The following is a 10,724-nucleotide window of genomic DNA, read 5'->3' as shown; positions in this document are numbered from 1 at the left end:
TGACCAGATTCCTTTATATATAAAAAGTCATAATTGGACCCTTCTTTTCTTCCTGCACAGGATTTTCGGGATTCTTGGGTGGATGTGAAATGTTTATTGGTTGGGTTACCTCAGTCAACTATCATCTCTATTAATCGGAAGTGAGAGGTTGCATCCACAATCTGTAAGTCATCATAGCTAAGGGAGGGTGACAAAATTGGGTATACACAATATGTCAAATTTAGTGGATATTTTTTTTTTAAATGAAAATATTACTGAACTTTATTAAGAGAAGTCTAAGGAAGAGACTCCTTCTCAGGAATGCAAAATTACAAGACAATGAGGTGGATGAATCCACAAAAATGAGAGACTCCTAAAACAAAGCCTCTTTCAGCTAAAACATGGGCCTCCCTATTAGAGACGCAAGCAATGAAATAAAATCCTACAAAAGCAAAAGAAGAAAACAATAATAAGTTGCCCTCTACAACAAATCTAGCTGTTCAATCAGAGGAATAAAACATTGTAAACACCAAATAAATCCTTTTAAAATTGTGAGGGTAATATTAAGCTAGCTTTGGTAGGCAGACCACTAATGGGACTTCAATTTATAAGATTGCCACTAATGGGACTTTGATTTTGTAATAAGATTTAGTATGTCGTTGAAAATTAGCACGGGTTAACTTCAACATACAGATTTCAACACTTCTTATATATGGAAACTGAAAATAATAGACTTCTGGAGGATGGCAACAACAGTTGGAGTATTATATTTTATTGGAGTGTTATATTTTAAAAAATAGAGTTTAATGAATTACAAATTTCAATTTACTACTCCCACATTCAAAAGTGAAGGGTTAATCCCTTGACATGTCCTGGGGATCATCTCATGAATTGTTACCTTATCGAGATGGTTTTGTTGATGAACTTATTATTCATCATGAGGATATCATAAACAAACAAATAGGTTTGGAGGAGATCCTTGAGAGTTTGAAACTATTTTAAGAAAAAAAAAATTCAGTGTGAGTCTTCATGACACTAGTAGCTAATTTTCATCTTGACCTACGTTAGATGTGTATTGAAATAAAACTTAGAGGAAATACTACTCCCTTCCCCTGAACTATAGCTAAATATCAAGCTCCCCCACATTTTTTTAAAAATTTCACTCCCTCCCCCCAAATGCAAAGATTCTATCTATCGTCCCTACCATTTAAAATGGTTGTTAAGTGAGCAATAATTATACCACTCTATGAACTAAAATCCATTTTCCCTCTTAATCGATCAAAACAACTTTCCCTCCCAGTTTTAATCGATGAAACCCCTTTTCATTTCATACTCCTTTGATCTCTTTCTTCATTGATTGGTTGAAACCTTTGATTTTGAAAGCCATCCAAAGCCCTCTCTCCTGCATCTCCTTCTTCACTGCAAGCCCTTCTCTCTGCAATGCGTTTTAGCTCAGCCTCTACAACCGAAACCCTCTCAAAGCCGTCTATTGGGATCGACGATTCTTTATGAGAATCTCTCTTCTGCTAGGATCGCCATTTCTCTCTAAGACATTTCCCTCAACAACCAGGTAATAGGTATCACATGCCTTCACCAAGCTTTGGGTTCACTCTACCAAAAAACTTTAAGCTTCCTCCCCCCCCCCCCCCCCCTTAAGTCCCTTCTTGAGAGTTGTTCTGTGATTATTTAACCATCTATGTTTTCTGAAATTTAGTGTTAGGAAATCTCTCCATGTATGGGAGAGTTTCAAATTCTATTTTTCATTTCTTTAGAAATCATTGTAGAGGTCATTGTAAGGCTTCATTGACATAACTTAGTTTCGTGTTTTGTTTTTCTTTCCTTCCTAATCTCCTTCTTTCCTGGACAGAACCAATTATCTTGTAGATGTTCAGACAAGGACACTTAGCTAGCTGAATTCATTCATCAAATAATTGATGACTTAAGCTTCCTATGGATACCCTGTTTTGAAAGTTTATTTTTGATCGATTTGGACACTGTCAAATAAGAGCATCTAATACATATATGTATTTTATAAAATAAGACAATGTTTATTACCTAACTTAGATTCTAAATTTGTAAAATTTTTGTTAATGTATATATTTGGCAGATAATGTCTAGTTCAAGTGTTGGTAGCAGCAACATTGATGCACTGAAGTACAAATGCGTAAGGTATAGATGTAATCGAAAAGTTGTCATTAGGATATTAGAGACAGTTGATAATCCAAACAGAATCTTTTATAGCTACCAGAATTGCATGTATGTAAATTCTTTTTTTAGTGTGATCCCATTAATGCACCATTAACTGAATTGTCAAGCAGAGAAGTACCGATAAACAAATCCACCCTCAAGTTGCAAGAGTTGCAAGGGGAGGTCCATGGCTTGTAAGAGGAGAACCGTGGCTTGCAAGTGGAGGTTTGTGAGTTGCGAGTGGAGTTTTGGGTTTTTCGAGAGGGGTTACAAGGGTTGCAATAGTAGATGTGCATTGAGAAGTTTAAATTTGATGGAATAAAGAAGTTAACAACATCAATGAAGCTCGTGTGCCGCTTTGTAGTAGTTTTCTTTGTTGGAGTACTTGTAATAATTTTTATGGGTAAAATAGTGTGACATCATGTTAGGCTTCAAAATTGATATACTTGAATTTATCTTTCATGAATGACAAGGGTTTATTCTAATAATAATATGCATATACAAAATTTTGACAGCAAATCATTACTATAGTTGACACTATCTTAGACTTGAAAAAATTTGGCAGCATTTCCTCACTATATTTGACTTTTCAAAAATGACTTGATAAGCATCATAGGAAACCATCCACATATAAAACATCCGTCTAACAGAAAAAAAAAGGTTGGCATAAACAACCACATCAACATATGTATCCAATACCGACATCAAATTTAATATCTCAAAAAAGATATAATCCATCCTACTTAATCTTTTAACCAGTTTCCAAAATAGAATACAAAGTTTGTGACCACAAATATGTCTATTGTCTTCATCATTCCATCTTCTCCTCATAGTCAATCCTTCGATGTAGTCCTTTTCTTCATTGCCTTTTTCATCTCTTCTCGTGCTTTCCTTTTCTCCTCTTTGGCTTTCAATTGTGCATTAGTCTTGAACTATATACTCACTTCAGTAGTAGTGGTGGAAACTTGTGACTTGATAATTATCTGTGAGGTGTTAATAATAGATTGGCTTCCGCATCTTTCCTTTCTCGGCACAAATAAGAATTAAAAATTCTTTTGTATATACTAATAGGAGATAATTATAAGTAATGGTAAATGTAATCTTAATACCTTTGCTCTTATTGTCTTCCTAACAGAAGCCTCCTTATTCACTAGAGGTCCTGTGCATGTCTTTACATTGTGCTATTACTATCTTCCTAAAAGATCTAATAGTGTTAGCCATGGAGGCTGATAGTATTAGATCTTTTCATGAACTCTCTATATGGTCCTTCATTCTGATCCCTCCTCTAATTTTATGTGGTCTATCCACCAAACTTTTTAATGGTGGAGGCTGAACAATCCCCATCAAGTTCTCTTCTTGCAACTCATCCAGACTAGGTAATGCATGAATAATATCATTGTATAATACCAAATATTTTGCCACACTTTAATAATCATCACAATACTTTTTCAAGCTTTCTCTCCTATATTTTATACAAGAGGCTACATGCTTACATGGAAGTCCTATATCATTCCATACTCTGCATCCACAAGTTTGTTTCTTTAAATTCAACTACATATCTGCCTTCTCTATCCGTGATTTCAAATTCATCTAATCCAGCAGTAAAAACCATGCACTCTCTAGCTTCAGTCGTTATGGCATCTAATTTATTTTTTGTCTTCGGTGTGACTCTTCCCTTGAAGTTACATCCCAACTGATATCTTTTTTGCATTTTGTCTATTAGTTGTTTCATAATCTCATCAATCAATGTCAGAATTGTCTTTCCCCTAAAAGGTGCAATCCATCGGTTAAAGGATTCTGTCATATTATTTATGATATGATTACTTTTGAATTTAAAATCAAAAGCATTTCTAGCCCACATCTGAGGAGGATTCCTACTTAGCCAATCGTAAGCCTCTTTCTTGTGGCTTTTCTATCACTCGATGCCTTCTCAAAGAAAAAGTGATTGGATGCTTTTGTCGCTCTCAAAAACTATTTTCTCAGTAATACACCTGGATGTTGTGAACTGAAATTTTGATACAAATGTCCACCACACCATCTATGATGACAGCCTGGGAATGTATTATAAATGGCATTACATAGACGTCAACATATGGTCTGGACCTTATCACTAGGCTTCTCCCTTCTTACATCATCTTCATTGTCAGATAAAGTCGCATTTTTTGCCTCAAGAACCACATCAGCATCACTCTCTTCTAAGTTATCTTTATCTTCACTGGGACATTTTCACTCCATATCACTATCACCATCGCTAATCATTTCAATCTGACCACTACCTTTGTCAGTAGCATAACTACTACCCGCATTGTTCCCAATATCAGACCCCCCACTCCCCTTATTACCATAATTAGTCTCACCTATGGCATTGTTGGTGGCATCACCACTGGATGCCCTAAAAGATGCTCAATCCCTTCTAACTAGATGCATTGCCCTAGTACCACCACAGATCTAGTCTTGTTGTATAACACTACCATATCCAGATGGACTTTGTTGAATAATAGTAGCAAAACCAACTTGAATTTTCTGGACATCATCCCCAAAGCCACTCTGACTTTAGTGTACAACACTATTTGGTCCACCCATGGTTTTATCCTCTCATACAACCAGTGCACCAGAGAAGGTATTGACTGTGTATATAAACGATGAATTGTCATCAACACAAAGATCATAAACATATAGGTTAATGTAGTCCACAACTTCATTCAAAGTAAACATCTCATACACACTTTCATCCTTTGTTCCCATCATAAGAATAGGATATGAGGGTACCAAACCTAATGGATTAAGGGAAACAAATCATTGTTTGGTTAAAATCTATTTTTGTATAGGTGAAAGCACTCTTATATTTGTCTTAGGAAGACGGAGATAGGCATTTTGAATTATTGGGAATAAGAATAATGTAAAGTGATCTGTTTGTTGCCCTCCAGGAGAGAATTACACGCATATCCATGGGATTGCTTTTCTAAATCTGATTGGTCATGCGTGTATTAAAAAAATAAAAAATTTATTATATTTTCCCAAAAGACCAAATAAGTCCATCTACCTCAGTTGGTAGAGCACAAGGCTCTTAACCTTGTGGTCGTGGGTTACGAGCCCCACAGTGGGCGAGATTACTACTTTTTTCGGATTTAGCTTGTTATTACTTAGGTTGAGGAAAAGTTTCTACGATGCCATTATCATTGTTTACATACAAAAAAATGGATTTCAGATCCTCAGCTTTACATTATGAATTTTTCAAAATATAAAAAACTTCACTTTTTGATTGGGGTTTAATTTTTAAATAAGGTTTCGTAGATTATAAATACCAAAAAATTGGGAATGAGAACTATGACCATGCTTCTTTGATCTGTTCAGAAATCATTTTTGGCAACTCATGTAAGTTTATCCAAATGGTTTGTATGTTTCATTCCATCTTTATTAATTTGCAAGTTGGATGTGCGGTCATCATGGTTTCAAGTTCCCTTACCTCCACTTTCAACAGTTGGATTGCTTACCACCAAGGCCTATGTGTTATGATTATGGGGGTACAAATATATAGCTTAGGGTTTGGAATGGCCTCACCCTTGCCTTGAAGAGATGCAATGTTAATCTTAACTTATTGGGTAGGGCTTTGGTCTTACCCTTTCCAATCACGGATGGGGAAATAAAATCTAAATCTATGGTATTTCAACTTATAGTTCCTTATAATTTGAATTTAAATATAACATTTGGATATTATTTTATTTATTTACAAAAATCATAATTTTATTACCAAAAGCCAGCACAGAAGAAACTCCGACTGAAAGGAAATTTACAAGGAAAGGAGGGGCTTTAAATAGCCAAGCCCAAAACACAAGATCTGACAACATAAGGAATGATCTTCCATATATTTTTGAACATCTTGGCAAGAGGATAAAAATCATTTTCATGGTAGCTAATTTATCTCAATGGTCCACTATTTTGAAACATATGGGACGATGATATTGCCATTCTAACCATTGGATGGATAGATCTAGAATTGGATTAGTCACAAGTCGTATTCAAAACCTAATGCAATCAAATACACTCCCTCTGTTGGCATGGATCCTCATATTTTTCACCCATTTCTGCATGCCAATGTATCCTTGTATACAACTTTATTTTACCAATTGCAAACCCTTGAAATGTAAGTAAAGGACTTTGGGGTGACTCTACCTGTCTACAAAATTTAAGCCACAATCTTGGATTGGATTGGCTCAAAATATCTTTGCCCTTTTGTGAGGGTAGTGGCCGGAGATGGATCCCTGCCCTCTCTCCTCTCTCTCCCTTCATCTTTATGTGAGGGGGAGAGGGGTTCGAGTCATGTGTCCTTCGCTTGTGAGCCCTGCACCATCGTATCGTCGCTTGGAGATACGTAGAGGCCTATTTCGCAAGAGTGTAAAATTCATCATTTGATGGGAGTTTTGATGATGGTCTAATTTAGCGATCGGGATCATGCAAATAGGTTTAGAGTCGCCACCTAGGGTTATGGGCCTAGGACCTGGGGGTGGGCCAAATTCCTAAGAAAAGGGCCTGAAAGTTGGTTTGGTTCAGAGATTTAGGGTCAGTGTCAGGTTACAGAGTTGGGAAGGTGTTAAGCACCCAATCTGTCCGGTTCAACCGGTCTTCTTGCTAGATGCTTTGAGAACGAACATTTTCCATAATTATTACTATTCCACATGAATGGCTAAGTTATCACACATATATACATTAATTGAAATCAAACTATTATATCAACTAAAACAAGGCTTATTAGATATCTATATTATGTTTAAATGAGGAGAGAGATTATACTTGAATTTGACTCCCATTTCAGGTCAAGAGGGGTGGGCCCCTGATTGGTACCGGCTCGGACTGTTTTTCAGATTCTCTTGGCTCAAGGGAAGATGGTCTTGACCTTCAACTTCCTTTCTTGAGAGATTCTGATTGTGATGGTATTTAGACAGAGTTCTGACTAGGAATGATCGCTTTCGGATTTGGATTTGGACAGAGCTTCGGCTAGGGAAAGCTTTTTCTGGCTTTGGATTCGGATAGAGCTTCGATTAGGGAAGGCTATTTTTGGGCTTGGGATGAGGTGGCACTCCAGCAGAGCTTCCACTGGGGATAGGCTAAGGGAGTGCTAAGCTGAGGTGGTGCTTCGGCAGAGCTTTCGCTGGGAATGACTATTCCTGAAAAGATTCTAGGGACACTCGGATAGAGGTTCTGCTAGGAAAGGCTATTTTTGGGCTTGGGATGAGGTGGCACTCCAATAAAGCTTCCCGCTGGGGATAGGTTAAGGGAGTGCTAGGCTGAGATGGCACTTCGGCAGAGCTTCCGCTGGGAATGGCTATTCCTAAAAAGATTCTAGGGACACTCGGACAGAGATTCGGCTAGGAAAGGCTATTTCTAAAAAAAATGGGCTGACCTAAAAATGGATTGAAGACTTCTAAAGTCCTGAAGAACACTTTAAAGATCCGAACAGAGTTTCATATATTAACAAAGACATCTTCATAGACCCGAAGAACCTCATAAAGGGGGGGTTTCTATCTAAAAAATGCTCAAGAATGCTCAAGAATGCTCAAGAACACTCAAGAACACTCAAGGGAGGTGGCTCAAGAACTTACTATTTTTGGCTAAAAACTGGATCTATCTAAGAATTTGGATTGAAGATCTTCAAGATCCTAAAGAACACTTCAAAGATCCGAATGAGTTTTCGGATCTTGACGAGGATCGCTCCCAAGATCAAAAGAAAATTAAGAGGGGAGAGGAGAGAAAAATTTCACTCTGAAATGGATTCAAGTGTCTGTTGGTGTGCTTTTTCTAAGGGAGGAGGGCTAATTATAGTTTTTTTCAACCAAGCAGGAGAGGGGGAATCCCTTTATCCAGTGGACAAAAGGGAGACTCTTGGCTAAAGTAAAGAGATAGGATTTTTGTCCAATGGGTAAAAGCAAGGGTTGAAGGAAAAATGGGTGGGGAGGGCTTTTGTTCAATGGGTAAAGGGCGGTTTTTAGAAAAAAAAAAGGGAGGAGAGAAAAATTTTAGCTTGAAAAAAGGTGATTTTCATAAAAATAGGAGGAGAGAGAAAGTTTTACCAGAAAAGGTAGTTTTCAGAAAAGCGGGAGGGGAGAGAAAATTTAGTTAAAAAGGTAATTTTTAAAAAACCGAGAGGAGAGAGAAATTTTAGAAAAGGCAGTTTTTGAAAAAGTGGGAGGAGAGAGAAAGTTTTGTCAAAAAATCTAGTTTTTGAGAAAGAGGGAGGAGAGAGAAAGTTTTGCCAAAAAAGGTAATTTTCAGAAAACCGGTAGAAGAGAGAAGGTTTTTCCAAAAAAGATAGTTTTTGAAAAAGTGGGAGAGAGAAGGTTTTGTCAGAAAAGACAGTTTTTGAAAAAGCGAGAGGAGAGAGAAGGTTTTGCTGGAAAAGGTAGTTTTCAAAAAGCTGGAGGAAAGAGAAGGTTTTGCCAAAAAAGACAGTTTTCAAAAAAGCGAGAGGAGGGAGAAGGCTTTATCAAGGGTTTGGGTGATGTGCACGGTGTGCGGGCCATGTGCACAGTGTGCGGGCCATGTGTGCAATGTGTGTGGGCCCACGCACAGTGGGCCAATGCATAGCATGCAATAGACTTGCACACAACGTGCGACAGGGCCGTGCACAGTGTGCGATAGCCCATGCACAGGTGTGCGGCCAAGCTAGGTTTGGTTGGGCTGGTTAGCTTGGCTTGGATGGCTGGCTGGCTGGCTTAGCTGGGCCGACTGGCTGGGTGGCCGGTGTGAGCGACATACGCACGAAAAAAATGTGATTTTTTGGGAATGATTGCCAAAGATCCGTTGGTCCGATTTTGGCATACCATATATCATCGGATTTGTATTTCTAAGCACTATCCATCTGTATGGTCATCTTGACTGGATTCCTTCATATATAAAAAGTCAAAATTGGACCCCTTCCCTCCCGCGTGGGGATTTCTAGGGTTTCAGACCCGGGAGTGTTTCGGGGCTATCTAGGTTGGTAGGGGATGAATATTAGGGTGTTTGGGTCAGGTGATGGATTTTTTTAGGTTTCCAATGGGACTGACCGTGTGCACGACATATGTGCCAGAAGGCATGATTTTCTGAGGATGATTACTGGAGATCCATCGATCCAATTTTGGCATACCATATATAATCGAAATCGTATTTCTGAGAACTATCCATATGTATGGTCATCTTGACTAGATTTCATATATGAAAAGTAAAAATTAGACCTTCCTCTCTCCAGCACAGGGATTTCCAGGGTTTTAGGTAGGGGAATGTTTCCATCAACATCTCTATAGGTTGGAAGTCAGAAGTTGCATTCAAGATCTATATTTCATCATAGCCAAAGGAGGGTGACAAAATTGGGTGTTTACAGAATGCCCATCTCTGGCCTATGCCAATGACCAAAGGGCAAAGAAAAGAACGTCCACATTTTGTCACCTGGAGAATGTACTGCCATCATCTTGCTCAATTATGACGGAGTTGAAAAAATACAACAGATAATATTTCTTACCTACTTTGAAGTTGAGGACTTACCTGGGCTACCAATTGGGGGAAAGAACTGCTCTTCCAATCCTACAAAAAATTTAGTACTTTGATCCCAATTCTTCCTTAGCTGGGCTTCACATGTGCCAGTTCAGGGAATTTGGTCTTCCAGGCCAGGTCTTTCGAGCCAATCTAGACTATCTGGGACCAAAGGTTACAAGAAAGAAATTCGTTGTTCTTCTAATCTTGCAATAAATAAAAAACATTTGATCTTTTAGTTTTCCTTAGTTGGGCTTCACATGTGCTAGGTCAAGGAATTTGGTCTTCCAAGCGAGTTCTTTTGAACCGGGCTGGGCTATCTGGTCTTCCAGGAGGGTTCTTTCGAACCGGGTTGGGCTATCTGGTCTTTCAGGTAGGTTCTTTCAAACTGAGTTGGGCTATCTGAGACTGGGTCAATGAGATTGGACCATCTGGGGCTGGGTCAATGCAATTGGGCCGCCTGGGGCCGGGTCAATCATGTTTTTTTCTTGATTTTTCCTTGATTCTTGATTTTGGGTTCAGAATTTGATTTTTGATTTTGATTCTTGATTTTGATTTGGAATCTTTTGATTCTTGATGCTTGGTTAGGAATCTTATATTTTTTTTTTGCTCCACTTGTTTGTTCATTATTTTATTTCAACATCTCTATGAAAAACTTACTTTTGGCACAAAAGAAAATCCTTCTTACTCTTTTTTTTGTTTTTTGTTTGCTTGCAATGCTTAGGTACAATCAATTCCATAACTCAAATCATAATTAGAATAATCAAGATGACATGAAAATCCACATACTTCCTTATTCTATTACTAAGTGAATTACATGAAAAGGGGGACAACTTTACTGCCACAGATGGGATAGGTGAATAACAAGGTGAGGAGACAATTCTTGAGGTGGGTGAAAGTTCACTAACTCTTCTGGGTCGATCTCCTCGATCCCGTATTGTCGGATGACATATATAGGCAAATAAAAGGACGTGTGAGTCAATCCCATCAGTCTAACATAGTTGTGGCCAGGGGTCTTCATCAGAAAATCTTCTTGCGGCTTCCGTGGGCAC

At 38.1% G+C, this 10,724-nt stretch overlaps 1 non-coding gene across 1 annotated transcript; it reads left to right on the top strand.

Annotated features, from left to right (window-relative positions):
* The first annotated feature begins 5,199 nt into the window (after positions 1-5,199).
* On the top strand, positions 5,200-5,273 carry TRNAK-CUU. The gene has a single exon. It is a non-coding gene; the product is annotated as a tRNA-Lys (tRNA).
* Positions 5,274-10,724: the final 5,451 nt, after the last annotated feature.

Source organism: Macadamia integrifolia, chromosome 7 (genome assembly GCF_013358625.1).
Source record: "Macadamia integrifolia cultivar HAES 741 chromosome 7, SCU_Mint_v3, whole genome shotgun sequence".
Taxonomy (NCBI): domain Eukaryota; kingdom Viridiplantae; phylum Streptophyta; class Magnoliopsida; order Proteales; family Proteaceae; genus Macadamia; species Macadamia integrifolia.
The sequence above is the reverse complement of the archived record's forward strand: the minus strand, read 5'-3'. Positions and strand labels throughout refer to the sequence as shown.